General features: G+C 42.3%; 6 non-coding genes across 6 annotated transcripts; all 6 read right to left on the bottom strand.

The window, feature by feature from the left end:
* Positions 1–218: 218 nt before the first annotated feature.
* Positions 219–291, bottom strand: trnar-ucg (transfer RNA arginine (anticodon UCG)). The gene has a single exon. It is a non-coding gene; the product is annotated as a tRNA-Arg (tRNA).
* A 200-nt stretch (positions 292–491) lies between these two features.
* Positions 492–565, bottom strand: trnai-aau (transfer RNA isoleucine (anticodon AAU)). The gene has a single exon. It is a non-coding gene; the product is annotated as a tRNA-Ile (tRNA).
* Positions 566–1,038: 473 nt separating this feature from the next.
* Positions 1,039–1,111, bottom strand: trnar-ucg (transfer RNA arginine (anticodon UCG)). Its single transcript has one exon. It is a non-coding gene; the product is annotated as a tRNA-Arg (tRNA).
* Positions 1,112–1,326: 215 nt separating this feature from the next.
* On the bottom strand, positions 1,327–1,400 carry trnai-aau (transfer RNA isoleucine (anticodon AAU)). Its single transcript has one exon. It is a non-coding gene; the product is annotated as a tRNA-Ile (tRNA).
* A 1,313-nt stretch (positions 1,401–2,713) lies between these two features.
* On the bottom strand, positions 2,714–2,786 carry trnar-ucg (transfer RNA arginine (anticodon UCG)). Its single transcript has one exon. It is a non-coding gene; the product is annotated as a tRNA-Arg (tRNA).
* A 767-nt stretch (positions 2,787–3,553) lies between these two features.
* Positions 3,554–3,626, bottom strand: trnar-ucg (transfer RNA arginine (anticodon UCG)). Its single transcript has one exon. It is a non-coding gene; the product is annotated as a tRNA-Arg (tRNA).
* Between the last annotated feature and the right edge of the window lie 12,677 nt (positions 3,627–16,303).

The raw sequence follows: 16,303 nt of genomic DNA, 5'->3' as shown, positions 1-16,303 counted from the left end.
GAATGTGCCCATAAAAATCAGAGGAAGTTTGAGGAACATTTCACTTCCATACTAGTGCTATTCAAAGGAACTTCATATTTTCACACCTTCATCTCTGTGACTATGTCTTCTTTTCATACATAATCAGCACTGTCACATTGCTTGGTGTACATGGTGGAAGCTTCTCATTGGAATATTCATTCCTGAACATACACAAGTCTTACAGAAGAGAGGACAGACAACCACGAAGGGATTCGAACCCTCAATCTTCTGATTCGAAGTCAGACGCCTTGTCCATTAGGCCACGTGGTCATGTAGACAGTGACGTGTACATTTGAACTGGGCCACGGTAGTAGTCTACCGACAAACAGTCAGGAGAAGCAAGACTTTGCCTTCATGGGATCCATGTGTGAGGTGATGGGGCACTGTTGCACATTCCATGAGTTGAAAACACTGCCAACTTTACATCTGAAGGACTTCATGAGATGTCCTCCCTCTACAACAATTAAGCTTGGCCTGTACAGGGATCGAACCTGTGACCTTGGCGTTATTAGCACCACGCTCTAACCAACTGAGCTAACAGGCCTGCTGCTGCCATTCTATCTACACCCGCGTCCCTAATAGAATGAAAGACACTCATTTGCCTTTAAATAACTAGCGACCTGGTGGAACCAGGCTTGTAAAAGTCTTCAAGAAGGGGAATTAGCTCAAATGGTAGAGCGCTCGCTTAGCATGTGAGAGGTAGCGGGATCGATGCCCGCATTCTCCATTACCTTCTTTTCAGTTGTCGATTCTCAAGAAGGTAACACACATATCCTTGATTCAAAGGATTCCTCCTGCTGAATGTGCCCATAAAAATCAGAGGAAGTTTGAGGAACATTTCACTTCCATACTAGTGCTATTCAAAGGAACTTCATATTTTCACACCTTCATCTCTGTGACTATGTCTTCTTTTCATACATAATCAGCACTGTCACATTGCTTGGTGTACATGGTGGAAGCTTCTCATTGGAATATTCATTCCTGAACATACACAAGTCTTACAGAAGAGAGGACAGACAACCACGAAGGGATTCGAACCCTCAATCTTCTGATTCGAAGTCAGACGCCTTGTCCATTAGGCCACGTGGTCATGTAGACAGTGACGTGTACATTTGAACTGGGCCACGGTAGTAGTCTACCGACAGACAGTCAGGAGAAGCAAGACTTTGAAGATCAAGCTTTTGCCTTCATGGGATCCATGTGTGAGGTGATGGGGCACTGTTGCACATTCCATGAGTTGAAAACACTGCCAACTTTACATCTGAAGGACTTCACGAGATGTCCTCCCTCTACAACAATTAAGCCTGGCCTGTACAGGGATCGAACCTGTGACCTTGGCGTTATTAGCACCACGCTCTAACCAACTGAGCTAACAGGCCTGCTGCTGCCATTCTATCTACACCCGCGTACTTAATAGAATGAAAGACACTCATTTGCCTTTAAACAACTAGCGACCTGGTGGAACCAGGCTTGTAAAAGTCTTCAAGAAGGGGAATTAGCTCAAATGGTAGAGCGCTCGCTTAGCATGTGAGAGGTAGCGGGATCGATGCCCGCATTCTCCATTACCTTCTTTTCAGTTGTCGATTCTCAAGAAGGTAACACACATATCCTTGATTCAAAGGATTCCTCCTGCTGAATGTGCCCATAAAAATCAGAGGAACTTTGAGGAACATTTCACAGCTCTGCACTTCCATACTAGTGCTATTCAAAGGAACTTCATATTTTCACACCTTCATCTCTGTGACTATGTCTTCTTTTCATACATAATCAGCACTGTCACATTGCTTGGTGTACATGGTGGAAACATTGGAATATTTATTCCTGAACATACACAAGTCTTACAGAAGAGAGGACAGACAACCGCGAAGGGATTCGAACCCTCAATCTTCTGATTCGAAGTCAGACGCCTTGTCCATTAGGCCACGTGGTCATGTAGACAGTGACGTGTACATTTGAACTGGGCCACGGTAGTAGTCTACCGACAGACAGTCAGGAGAAGCAAGACTTTGAAGATCAAGCTTTTGCCTTCATGGGATCCATGTGTGAGGTGATGGGGCACTGTTGCACATTCCATGAGTTGAAAACACTGCCAACTTTACATCTGAAGGACTTCATGAGATGTCCTCCCTCTACAACAATTAAGCTTGGCCTGTAAAGGGATCGAACCTGTGACCTTGGCGTTATTAGCACCACGCTCTAACCAACTGAGCTAACAGGCCTGCTGCTGCCATTCTATCTACACCCGCGTCCCTAATAGAATGAAAGACACTCATTTGCCTTTAAACAACTAGCGACCTGGTGGAACCAGGCTTGTAAAAGTCTTCAAGAAGGGGAATTAGCTCAAATGGTAGAGCGCTCGCTTAGCATGTGAGAGGTAGCGGGATCGATGCCCGCATTCTCCATTACCTTCTTTTCAGTTGTCGATTCTCAAGAAGGTAACACACATATCCTTGATTCAAAGGATTCCTCCTGCTGAATGTGCCCATAAAAATCAGAGGAAGTTTGAGGAACATTTCACTTCCATACTAGTGCTATTCAAAGGAACTTCATATTTTCACACCTTCATCTCTGTGACTATGTCTTCTTTTCATACATAATCAGCACTGTCACATTGCTTGGTGTACATGGTGGAAGCTTCTCATTGGAATATTCATTCCTGAACATACACAAGTCTTACAGAAGAGAGGACAGACAACCACGAAGGGATTCGAACCCTCAATCTTCTGATTCGAAGTCAGACGCCTTGTCCATTAGGCCACGTGGTCATGTAGACAGCGACGTGTACATTTGAACTGGGCCACGGTAGTAGTCTACCGACAGACAGTCAGGAGAAGCAAGACTTTGAAGATCAAGCTTTTGCCTTCATGGGATCCATGTGTGAGGTGATGGGGCACTGTTGCACATTCCATGAGTTGAAAACACTGCCAACTTTACATCTGAAGGACTTCATGAGATGTCCTCCCTCTACAACAATTAAGCTTGGCCTGTACAGAGATCGAACCTGTGACCTTGGCGTTATTAGCACCACGCTCTAACCAACTGAGCTAACAGGCCTGCTGCTGCCATTCTATCTACACCCGCGTCCCTAATAGAATGAAGGACACTCATTTGCCTTTAAACAACTAGCGACCTGGTGGAACCAGGCTTGTAAAAGTCTTCAAGAAGGGGAATTAGCTCAAATGGTAGAGCGCTCGCTTAGCATGTGAGAGGTAGCGGGATCGATGCCCGCATTCTCCATTACCTTCTTTTCAGTTGTCGATTCTCAAGAAGGTAACACACATATCCTTGATTCAAAGGATTCCTCCTGCTGAATGAGCCCATAAAAATCAGAGGAAATTTGAGGAACATTTCACAGCTCTGCACTTCCATACTACTGCTATTCAAAGGAACTTCATATTTTCACACCTTCATCTCTGTGACTATGTCTTCTTTTCATACATAATCAGCACTATCACATTACTTGGTGTACATGGTGGAAACATTGGAATATTTATTCCTGAACATACACAAGTCTTACAGAAGAGAGGACAGACAACCACGAAGGGATTCGAACCCTCAATCTTCTGATTCGAAGTCAGACGCCTTGTCCATTAGGCCACGTGGTCATGTAGACAGTGCTTTTCGATAATGAGTATGTAGGCCGAGTGCCTGCGGGAAATCAAGCTATAAACAAAAAGGAGAGAATGTGCATGTACAAGTTTCAGTTAACCACCCAGTCTGGTTTACTGAAGCTCTCGTTTGTTAATCATCGAATTAAAAGTCACAGAAATTAACAACAGGAAGTAAACAAAGTTACTCATCCTTCTCTAGATAATCAAACTAACTTACTGTCAGGTAAACAGGATTATTAAAGGTAGGTGTCACCTTTGTATTTGGCCATGATCGCGCTACTGTGTGCATTAAACCAGTGAATCTACTTCATACGATAATACACACATATTAAAAGTTGCATTTATATTTTACAGAAAGTGTTTTTGAATGTTATGCTTCTGTTTAAGACAGTCTATCTCTCATGCTACGGAGGATACCAGCTGATAGTTGCCCAATTTCAACCATATTTTAACATAAGAGGGACAGCATCTGAATGCTGCAACAATTGAGCCATTTTGGCATCATGAACACTTATGAAATTATGATATATCTGACTGTGTTTTGTGTGTATAACATCACCTAAATGCTTTCAGAGCTATTCCACACAGAAAACCTACTTGTAATGCATGATGCTGCTGAGCTCGGTGTAATTAATGGAGCTGTAGTCAAACAGTAATTGCATTTTGGATCTAACATTCAGTCACTTTGAAAACATCAACAGATGTTCAGCTGTAAACAGTTGTTGCACTCTATTAACAAAATGGTTCTTCTGGCTCAGACCAACACAAACAGCAAAGAGTGGAAAGAATCACAAAACTTAAAAACAATTTTCAGGTCCAACACGGCGTCACTTTGTGTCTGGATTCATTTGATTTTTTATTCATAAACGACAAATCAAATCCAACCTGCCCGAAAAACTGGAGTCTACAGAACAGAGATCTGAGTCAGTGTTCAAACAACCCACATCAACCACAGCAAGTGTGTGTGTTTCTGTATGACTTACGCTATTTTCGGGGACACAGACCACACTTAACACCAGTTAATTAGAGACAGATTGTGCAATTAGGGAGAAGAAGAAACACTTTTTAACAGTTTTTGATGTTGTTCAAAAGCGTATTAAATTAAATTATTTGGTGCTGGATGAATTATAATCAATAGTCCATATTCCAATCTACTTAATCTTTTATAAATCTTCTAATATGTCCTGAGTGTAAGAGTAATACCTCGTTAAATATCATCTTTTTAAAGTGGAAATCTAGTTAAGCAGTGAAATCATTGAACTCTCCGGGGCTCCTGAACTAAATGTCAGCTCGTTAGGCTGTAAAGAGGATTAACTGAGATTAGTAATAATACCTGTGACAGAGCTGCTGATCGGCCACTGAAAGCTACAGTAGAGATGTGTTGTTGTTTTAAAATCTGATGAACTGATGTCAGGATGTTAACCCTCCTGTTGTCCTCGAGTCAAGGAAGGAAGGGAGGAAGAAGGAAGGAAAGGAGGGAGGGAGGGAGGGAGGAAGGAAGGGAGGAAGGAAGGAAGAAGGAAAGGAAGGAAGGATGGAAGGAAGGAAGGAAGGACGGAGGGAGGGAGGGAGAAAGGAAAAGAGGAAGGGAGGAAGGAAGGAAAGAAGGAAGGGAGGAAGGTAGGGGGAGGAAATTAGAGAGAAGGAGGGATGGAGGAAAGAAGGAAGGGAGGAAGGAAAGGAAGGAAGGGAGGAAGGAAGGGAGAAGGAGGCAGGGAGGAAAGTACGAAGGGAGGAATGAAAGGAACGAAGAAAGTAATGAAGGGGGATGAAGGAAGGGAGGAAGGGAGGAAAGAAGGAACAGTCAAAACAGACGGGGTCGATTTGACGACACAAAGGATAATCACATTTATTGATCAGTCAGATCGACTATTGATGCTTTCTAAACACATCTGTGCTTCAACATTTGGTAGAGACACTTTTTATGAGGAGAACAAACTGTGAGGAGAGAATATGAACAGTATGTAAAGGGTTAATCTTTGTGTCTTCATTATTTTGTCCAGATGATCTGTTTTAATATTTTTTAATAACTTCATCTAACTGGAGTCCAACCTTTCCTTCACCTTCCCCTCGCAGAGCTGTTTGTAGCTGGGAGCAGCAGACGGGCTCATAATTGCCAGTCGGGGTGATTTATTCTTTTATTAGAAAACAGAATGTTAATTAAATCAGAGAATTGTACATTTTCCAACACTGCTATAAAACAATATTGGGAGTCTGTCCAAACGTAATGAGGCGTGTCGTGGTTGTGTTGGAGGTTATGGATGAACACTAAATGACTGCAAACATATTGGTTTGAAATTAAACTGGCAGCCGAACAGTACTGATTGCTCTCAATGCTTTGGCAAACTCAATTTTCGAGGCCAATTTTCTTGGTAATATGGAGACTTTTCCCAGCAGCAGTCATTTCCACAATGAGTTTGTCCCTTGTTTGTTGCCAGGAGGAAACTTCATGTACCAGCAGACCCGGATATTATTGGACTTTTGGAGGATTAGGAGGCCAACTTTTGATGGATGCAACGAGGGAGGAAGTTGAACCTTTCAATACGTTTACATGCAGCAAACTATTCGAATTTCTGATGGTATCAGACATAGTTTGGACTTTTAAAATGCTTGTAAACACCTTAGTCCGGTCTACATCGGACCTACTTCGGACCATAACGGACATCTCAACATCGGATAAGAACACCTAGATAATTCGTTCATAGTCGGCATTTTAACGCCATGTAAACTCAGCAATCGGGAGGAAGGAAGGAAGGAAGGAAGGAAAGGATGGAGGAAGGATGGAAGGGAGAAAGAAGGAAGAAAAGGAAAGAAGGAAGGGAGGAAGGTATGGGGAAGGAAAGAAAGAGAGAGGGAGGGAGGGAGGGAGGAAAGAAGGAAGGGAGGAAGAAGGAAGGAAAGGATGGAGGAAGGATGGAAGGGAGAAAGAAGGAAGGAAAGGAAAGAAGGAAGGCAGGAAGGTATGGGGAAGGAAAGAAAGAGAAAAGAAAAAGAGAGGAAGGAAAGAAAGAGAGAAATTCGAATTTTTTGCTGCATGTAAACATACTTTTTGTGTCTTTGCAACGAGGAGCGAGGAACAGGAATTATAATTCTCGGCGTCTCTCTCCGCTGTCTGCATCCGACTGTCTGACAGGCAGCAAGGTTGATAGCAGCAGGGCCGAGCAGAGGGACTCACAGAGAGCCTGTAGCATGCCAAACGAGAAGGGCCACACTTTAAATGAAGCAAAGACCCGGCACAGCTCCGTACAGAAATACACACAATATAAATAACACACACAATAGTTTCTGTCCTCATTAAAAAAGAAGCAATATGATCAAATACAGAGTTCTCATGCCGTCTTTATTAGAGATGACCTTTTTCCCAGCATGCTTATCAATATGCTTTGTGTACCAGTCTGTATCATTGAGCTCTAAATCCCCAAAGTCATCTGATTCAAATGCACACAATGAACAATACGCTGCGTAGTGGAAAATATTGACCAGAGCAAATGGAAATGCTAATACAGAAGTCCCCTAAGCACAGAGCTGCTGCTCCTCTGCAGAATACACACTGATCAAAATGTGACATCTCTGCCTGCTGAAAGAAAAACGCTGCAGAGGCTCCAAACACAAGCAGAACGGAGGCTGAAACCAAACCAGGAAATAAGGATCAATACATTAGATTTTAAGATAAGAGAAGAGAAGAAAGCAGCAAACTCTCACAGTAAATATACTCATACAGAAATATATCCCTATATCAAGAGAGATGATGTCATATATGTTAAATATAAGGTATAATAATATGATATATAACAAGATATATTATATTATTATCCCATACATGCAACCTCTGGAAATATGCAGATATTTTCATACCATATATTAAATATCATTGTATTGTATATTATCATTATAAGACAATATGATGAATTTTTATATGGTATTATCATAGACTGTATATAAGAAATGGACGTAACAGCTGTGACGTCACCCATTGGTTTGTGGACTGCTGCTCGGAGGCCAATAGTATCGGATCTGAGCAGCGCCATCTTGAAAATTTCAGGTGCATGCTGGGAAAAATAAAAACAGGGATTGTACTTATATGGGCATCAGGAGGAGCATGAGGCGCCCTCCTGAACCTGTGAACCAATCAACCTGTCAATCACCACGTAGCCACGCCCTAATGCATACCCTGCTTTATCGTCACATATAAAATCAGGGAGGCCAAAATGTCCCAAATGAACATCATACTGCATTGAAGAAGGCTTTAAACTAGCGATTGAGACCATAAACACATTTTGAAAACGTTTACTGAGGTTAGAAATCAAGTGAGAAGTTGGTGAATTCTCCATTGACTTGTATAGAGACGGAAGTCCTTTTGACACCAAAACGGTCGCCCCCTGGTGGCCTTTTGATAGAATGCAGTTCTAAGTTACTTCTGCGTTGGCATCATTTCAGAGGACCAGAACTACCTGCCTGATTCGAACCATAGACTGTATATAACTAACTCATATTAAAAACCTTTTCCTCTCAGAGTTTAACAGCGAGACGTCAACATGTTTAAAGTATGTTTGTATCTGTTGGTTTTAAACCTGAGCAGAAACCAGCAGAAACTAAAAGTATTGATATAAAGATGAGAACAATCACACAGGATGGATTCTGCTCTCTTAGATTCCTGCAGAGTTTATTCTGCCGCAAACATTAAAACCTTAAATTAAATGTTTTACCTGAGAGATTGACACCAGCAGATAAAGTGAGGCAGCGAGCACAGACTCAATAAAAGATCAATAAAGCAGTATCATCTGGGTCCTGTAAAGCTGGAGTTAGAAACAAAAAGAGACGCTGCTGACTCTTCTTGTTCAGCTTTCCTCCCTTCCTTCCCGCCGTCTGTCCTTCCTCCCTCCTTCTCTCTTTCTTTCCTTCCTCTGTCTTTCCTCCCTCCCTCCTTCTCCCTTCCTTCCTTCCTTCTTTCCTTCCTTCCTTTCCTCCCTTCCTTCCCTCCTCCTTCCCTCCTTCCCTTCCTTCTTTCCTCCCTCCTTCTCTTTCTTTCCTCCCCCCTACCTTCCTCCCTTCCTTCTTTCCTATGTCCTTCTTTCCTTCCTTCCTCCCTTCCTCTTGTCCTTTCTCCATCCCTCCTTCCCTTTTTCATCCTACCTTCCTTCCCTTCCTTCCTCCTTTCCTCCCCCTACCTTCCTCCCTCCCTTCCTTCCCTCCTCCCTCCCTCCTTCCCTTCCATCCTCCCTTCCTTCCTTCACTCGTAGACAACAGGAGGGTTAAAAGAGGAGGAAGAAACTTTGCAGACGTCTTCATGCAGCGAGCAGAGTGAGGTGTCTCTAATCAGCCTAATTACCACCAATTATCTGCTTCAAATTGCTTTCTGTCACTTTGATAAGAGCATAATCAAGATCAACAGCACATCAACAGATCATTATTACAGTAAAGGTTGCCACTGTCGCGCTCATCATCATCGTAAGGCCTCCTGTAATGAGGTTTTCAAAGCTAATTGAAATAAACGGCCTCAGTATGTCAAAACTAACGAGTCGGTCGGTCCTGTAAGATAAATGTTCAGGTCGGACTAAAAAGCTCAGAGACGGAGAGTGTGAAGGCATGTTGAAGAGGTTTTCATTGTTTAGTGTTTATGTTATCTACCACAGCATGTATCAGTTGTCCTCGAGTCAAGGAAGGATGGGAGGAAGAAGGAAGGAAGGGAGGGAGGAAGGAAGGATGGAAGGGAGGGAAGAAGGAAGGAAGGAAGGGAGGGAGGAAGAAAGGAGGGAAGAAAGGAAGGAAGGAAAGGAGGGAGGAAGGAAGGATGGAAGAGGGATGGAAGGAGGGAAGGAAGGCGGAAGGAAGGGAGGAAGAAGGGAGGAAAGGAGGGAGGAAGGAAGGAAGAAGGAAGGAAAGGAGGAAGGAAGAAGGAAGGAAATGAGGAAGGAAGAAAGGAAGGACAGAGGAAAGAAGGAAGGGAGGAAGATATGGGGGAGGAAAGAAAGAGAGAAGGAGGGAGGGAGGAAAGAATGGAAGGAAGGAAGGACAGAAGGAAGGAAGGGAGGAAAGAAGGAACAGTCAAAACAGACGGGGTCAATTTGACCCGGGAGGACGATACAAAGGTTAAAAGACTAAAGGTTCCTTCAGGCAGTGAGTAGTGGCTCCAGTTGCTTCAGACCAACACATTATCAGGCACAGACCAAGTGGACTCAAAAGCAGAGACACAGGGATGAAGAGTTCTCAAGTCGTTTAATCGGTCCAAAAGTCAAAAAACGGGAAATCCAAAAATCACAGGGCAGAACACGGGATCCAAAAGGCAAAACTGGTCAATAACACTAAGAATATATACTGAGATAATACGATCTGGCACAGAGGGAAAAGAGCACACCACATATATACACAGGATGATAACGAGGCACAGGTGTAACACATTACAGGGAAGGGAGGCAAACAGGAAGCTAGACAAGACAAGGGAAACACACCAACATTAAACAGGAAGTAGACAAGACAAAAAAAACTAAATCTACCAATATACATTACAAAACTACCGGGCCCTGACAATGATTCTCTCCTCCATAGTTCCTGGTCCACAATGAAGCCACTGTGTCAGTTTCGCTGCATCACCTCTTGCTGAATGTTCACGTCGCTGGTGTTAGAGAATTTTCCATATTTAGTGTCACAGTAAAAGCACTTGACCCGATTTTGCAAACTGTTCATTCATTGGATGATGAGCCCTTTTCTCCCAGCAGGCTTTGCTCCGTTACACATTATAAGAACAAACAAAGAAAATAATATATTGCAGTTATCATTTTTAAATATGCAACCATGGAAGTTGTAGAATACTGAAATAGGAGTTGATTTAAGTTGCAAAATTGGAAATGATGAGAAAGAACTGGAGCACAAGAGAGAGCATGACTGAGAAATGCACAGCAAGAAAAGCATTATAAATACATCATGTATTACACTGAATGACATATAAGTCGTGTAGTTTTTCTCAGTATCTTGCAACATCGGTGTCACCCGCGTACATTGCATGACTGAATATTGACCGGCTCATGACAAAAGAGGAGTCGCACACTTGCTTGCGACGGCCGGTCTGCGGAGTATTCATGACGTCATCAGCCACCCGGCCTACTGGGAATCGTCCCGTCTCTCCCGATGGCCGCTCTGCCTTTGCATACGTTTATTTTCACATTTTAACCCTTTAAATTTAAACTAAACCACATGGAGACTAAAAACCTCACTGACCCAGATAAAGGATTGTTTTCAATAAATAATATTAATTTACCTGTTTGGTTTGCATGAAGGAAAACAAACTGTAAGGATGTATGAATTGATGTTTCATGAAGGAGCTTCAGAGCTGAACTAAATTAAACCCTCCATTGGCTTTTGATGAACTGTTTCCTAAGTGGACTCCGGTCGAACCCCAGAGAGTTCAAATCTGCTCCTTTGGGGATGAAACTGAAGTCCGGTGCCTGCTGAAGCATGAGGAGGGCTTATTGCCTCACAGGAATATTTCCATAAAGAAAAAAAAAACTTTGTTCACTTGCAGACATGAACTGGACAGAATCCAACAGCTCAGGGTGATATAATTATATAATTTCCCTCCACATGGAATCTGAAGCAGTGAAGATGGCAGGAAGAGAAGAGACGCTTCAGCTCACATAATCTCACAGTGGAAGACGCAGGACTGAGCAGCTGTGAGGGAGAATGTGTTCATCAACTCATCCAGGAGTCCAGCATGTCTGATGCTAAAGATGTTTATTGACGCTTAATGCATAATGTCCCCACTGAGGAAAACTGTCCTCCATGGATCGTCTTTAAGTCTTCACAAATAGCATAACTTGCACACATACTTTTTTTGTGGACCCAGCATCAAATTTCTGCTTTTAATCCATTTAGAGAGAATATATTAGAGGATTATGGCAAAAATGTCTAAGTGGTGTAACCATAAAAACTTTGTACCAAATAATTCAACTTGCTTAAAAACAGTAAATAGTCAATAAAACACCATATCAACTAGTTTGGCATGATCTTACATTATAACTTTATATTAAATAAAGGTAATGGAATACAATTGTTATCAATATTACATTTACTCTGGTTACCATGGAGATCAGGAACCTGCTGCTTTACTTCTTTCTTTCTTTCTTTCTTTCTTTCTCCTCCTCTCTTTTATTTCTCCTCATCCTTCTTTCTTTGATTCTTTTATCCTCCTAATTCTTGTTATTTCCCTTCTTCCTCCTTTATCTTTCTTCCTTCCTTCCTTTCTTTCTCTCTAGGAGGATAAAATATGTAATATTTATCATTCTTTTGTGGTTACACCATTTGACATTTTCAGGAGCATTCAGTCTTACTTTTGGTAAAAAATGGTGCAAATGTCATTTCAAATGATATAAAACCAACAAAAATACTAAATGTACATTTTAACAAACCTGATGCTGCTTTTAAAACTAGTTTAACTGATTTTAGAATCACTCATCTTACCAACATTTATTTATCACTGACCCTTATTCATCTTTTATTCTATTTCTCTTGAGTGAATCCAGTCGTCTAAAGCTCACAACTTCTCTCTCTCTGTCTCTCTCTCTGTCTTTGCTCAGAAAGGTCATCTGTCCCCCCCGCCCTACATTAGCTGGTGCTCTGCCAGGCCTGTTCAACTCTGTTATTAACACAGAGGGTCAGATGCCCCCCCGCTCCACTGACTTTTCTTCATGAAGTGTTTGGAGCTGAGAGCGCCATCAATCCAGCAGCGACGTCTGTTTCTCTCAGCAAAGTCGACTCGTCTCTTTGAGTCCTGGAGAAAATAAAACTTGTGGATCCTCTGCAGCTCTGACAGATTACAGCCCTCCTCTGTCTCCCTCCACTAAATCAATCTCCTGCTCACCAGAAGCAGCGTCTGCACGGATCCAGCTGATGAAAACACTGCACGCTGCTGACAGGCGGGTCTAATGTGGGGCCGCATCACAGTCCCAGCACTGACACACTGATTTATACAGACTCTTCTTCTTCTTCTATCTCCACTACGCTCAAACTCTGCAAACTAGAACAAACTGTGACATCTGCTAACAGCTTGACTTTACATTTCCACACAAAGCAGACTGGATGAGAGTCTGTTACACAGCCGAATATGAGCTGGTGCAGCCTAGAGGACGTCCAGTCAGCGTCTCGTTACTGAAACAAGACATCGAGCTTTAACATGAAAACATCAGCCTGACAGATATGCAGCTTGTAACTATCACAACGACACATAAAGAAGCTTTTTCTGCTCAGGAAGACACGACTGATACCAGCGACTGATGGGAGAATAAATCACTTTCATGCATCAAACCTCACTCAGTGTTATTTCTGCTGTCTGCCAAAAAAAACCTCTGTTAATGTGAGTTAAACGGACACATCGTCATCTTTCAGGCTGATTTGTTGGACTTGTTAACAAACTGTTGTTTATTACCACATCCAGCAGTTACTGATCAACATTATCATCATATTAACCCTCCTGTTGTCCTCGAGTCAAGGAAGGAAGGGAGGAAGAAGGAAGGAAAGGAGGAAGGAAATCAAAGAAGGAAGGGAGGAAGGGAAGGAGTGAGGGAGACTAAATATACGGTATGTTTGTGTTTTGTTGGGTTTTTGACTGTGAATTTAACAGTTTTTATAATAATATGTTAGAATCTGGACTATAAATTCACACAGAGGTTCGATGAATTTTGAAAGATGTGGTGATTGAAAAGTGATCCACATTTTATCCACGTTGACTTCTGTTGAGTCGAGTGTGTGGAGAGTTTAAAAAAAAAAAAATCATTATAGAGAAATACGTGTCAGCACTATTTTAAATAACTGTAATATAAAGAATATTGATTAAAGCTTCTCTATCATCCAGACGCTGAACAAACTGTAGCTTAAAGTTAACACACGAGCTGCAACCAGCCTGATTCAATGAGGAGCTTTTTGTCCCTGAGGCTGAATGTCGCCTCCTCAGCTGTTTTTGTTGTTGCTTTAGTTCAAGTAAACTGTCTCATGTGTGAAAGTATATCAGATAAACATGCAGATTCCAGCCTGTTAACAGATGTGAAAACCAATAAAAGAGTTTTAAATCTGATTTGTGGGGCTGACTGTGAGCCGGTGTTAATGATTTTATCTCCTTCAAGCTTCACTTATAAAAACCCTGCAGGCACAAACTCTCACCTGTAAGACCGGCCTGCCAATTAAAGAGGGAAGAAATATACGGTTGTTTTTCTTATTTATTTCTTATTTCTAACATTTTGAATAAGTTGCAGGCGGATAATTATATTTGCAAGACCAAAAATAAAAGCATTACAGTATCTTATGCATGCTCGTCAGCTTCAATGAAGCAAACTGCTTTATTAAGAAATACAACAGCATCAGTTTTGTGACTTTATGGAGCTTTATTGTGAATTTCAGCTCATTGTTTAGCTGTCCGGCTGCAACTTTACTGTTCTGGTTCACTGTCAGCGCTCTCATAGCGCCGTTTTCATAGAGAAAACCCTGAAAAAAAGCTGCAGTACTCTACCTGCTCAGCACCACACAAACAGACACAGTTATCTGTAGACTAGTTGGTGAACATAGTGGAACATTTAGATATTTCCCTCAGGAGTTGGTAGAGAGTAAAAACCATAGACTGTATATAAAATGGACGTAAAATCCGTGACGTCACCCATTGTTTTGTGGACTGCTGCTCGGAGGCCAATAGTATCGGATCTGGGCAGCGCCATCTTGAACATTTCAGGTGCATGCTGGGAAAAATAAAAACAGGGATTCTACTTATATGGGCATCAGGAGGAGCATGAGGCGCCCTCCTGAACCTGTGAACCAATCAACCTGTCAATCACGACGTAGCCACGCCCTAATGCATACCCTGCTTTATCGTCACATATAAAATCAGGGAGGCCAAAATGTCCCAAATGAACATCATACTGCATTGAAGAAGGCTTTAAACTAGCGATTGAGACCATAAACACATTTTGAAAACGTTTACTGAGGTTAGAAATCAAGTGAGAAGTTGGTGAATTCTCCATTGACTTGTATAGAGACGGAAGTCCTTTTGACACCAAAACGGTCGCCCCCTGGTGGCCTTTTGATAGAATGCAGTTTTAAGTTACTTCCACGTTGGCGTCATTTCAGCAAGTTGAATTATTCGAGGACAACAGGAGGGTTAATGAGCTCTGTGGAGGACGTGTATCAGGTGTGTTTTATAGTTTCTCTTCCTGTCAGACTGGTTTAAAGCTCGTCCTGAATCATACAGCTGGTGACAAACTGCTTCACTCTGACTTCAGATTTATAGTTTCATTCACTGTTTTAGTTTCCAGCTTGAAACTTTTAAGTGTTTTTGTTCTGAGTGTTTTCAGGCTGCAGCTGCTGCTCTCCACTCTGTGTTTCTGTGTTTACTGGTGAACATATTGGAGTGTTTAGCATCTTAAGTTTCCTCTCAGTCGAGGTATTTCCCTCAGGAGTTAGTCGGTGTACAAGCAGAGCAAAGCTAAAAGAGAGAGAGAGGACCTTTTATTTATCAGGCAGCCACAGACACGACTTCAAATGAATGTTAATGCTGCGTCATAATAACTGCTGGATGTGGAAATAAACAGATGAAGTGAGTTGGATGTATGTGATGTTTAGGTGGTTGTTGGGTTCTGCTGCATGGAAGAGGATACAGAGTCAGAGGCCTTGATCATTCCTATGAAAGCTGCTCAGTGACGCATGAAGCCAAAAAAGTTCTTCCTCTTCCACTTTGCTCCCTCATCATCGGGCCTGTAGGAACACACTAGTAGCTGAGTGGTTACAGCTCATCCCACGAACCTGCAAAGTCCCTGGTTCAAGTTTGGCAAAGGGACCTTTTAGCGCTTTTCCATTAGACAGTTCTAGCTCTACTCGACTTGACTCTACTTGTTTTCTTTGTCTCCATCAGGGATAGTATCTGGTACCTGGTGGTTTTTTAGTATCTGCTCTGCCGAGGTTCCAAGCGAGCCGATACTAAGGCCCTGTTTACACGACAACGCTCGCGGGTGAAAAAAGACAAAATATTTTATCGGATGTGCCTTTCGTTTAGACGATGACGACGTTTTTGAGGCTTAAAAACACAAAAAAGTGAAACCAGCCTCCAGAGTGGAAATCTTAAAAACGTTCCCGTCTAAATGGTAAAAACACAAAAGTCTGCCTTAAATGCAGCGGAGTCTTTGCTCCGGTCTGAAGCTGTAACCTAGGTGACAGACGCTCTTCTTCTATCCTTCTGCTGATACCTGTCTGCTGCAGCGGGACAATGACAGAGGAGGAGGGGAGAGAAGTGGAGTCCGAGTTCATCTCGTGAATCACCATGGCCGTATCTCGACAAGTTTCTGTTTCTAATCAAGTCCTCAGAGAACATTTACACGTTCCGATGCTCAGACTCTGCAACCCAAAAACAAAGCTACGCTGCTCTCAACGAGCAATAACTCCTCCTCTGTCCAGACAAAATGGTCACTTTTTGTTCGCTTCTTAGCCATGTTTTGGTTTTCCATTTCGCGCTTTAAATGTAGAAAATGGGTCAAATCTGACCCTGAACACTATGTAAGGGTTATAGGTACTTGGATTGGTACCATAACTATTTAAATGATACCAAGCACTAACATGCACATGCAGTTGGACTGAACACACAACACAACACACACACACACACACACACACACACACACACACACACACACACACACACA

The sequence above is a fragment of the Scomber scombrus genome, chromosome 17, assembly GCF_963691925.1.
Source record: "Scomber scombrus chromosome 17, fScoSco1.1, whole genome shotgun sequence".
NCBI lineage: Eukaryota > Metazoa > Chordata > Actinopteri > Scombriformes > Scombridae > Scomber > Scomber scombrus.
Note: the sequence above shows the minus strand (reverse complement) of the source record. Positions and strands in the feature narration are given on the sequence as shown.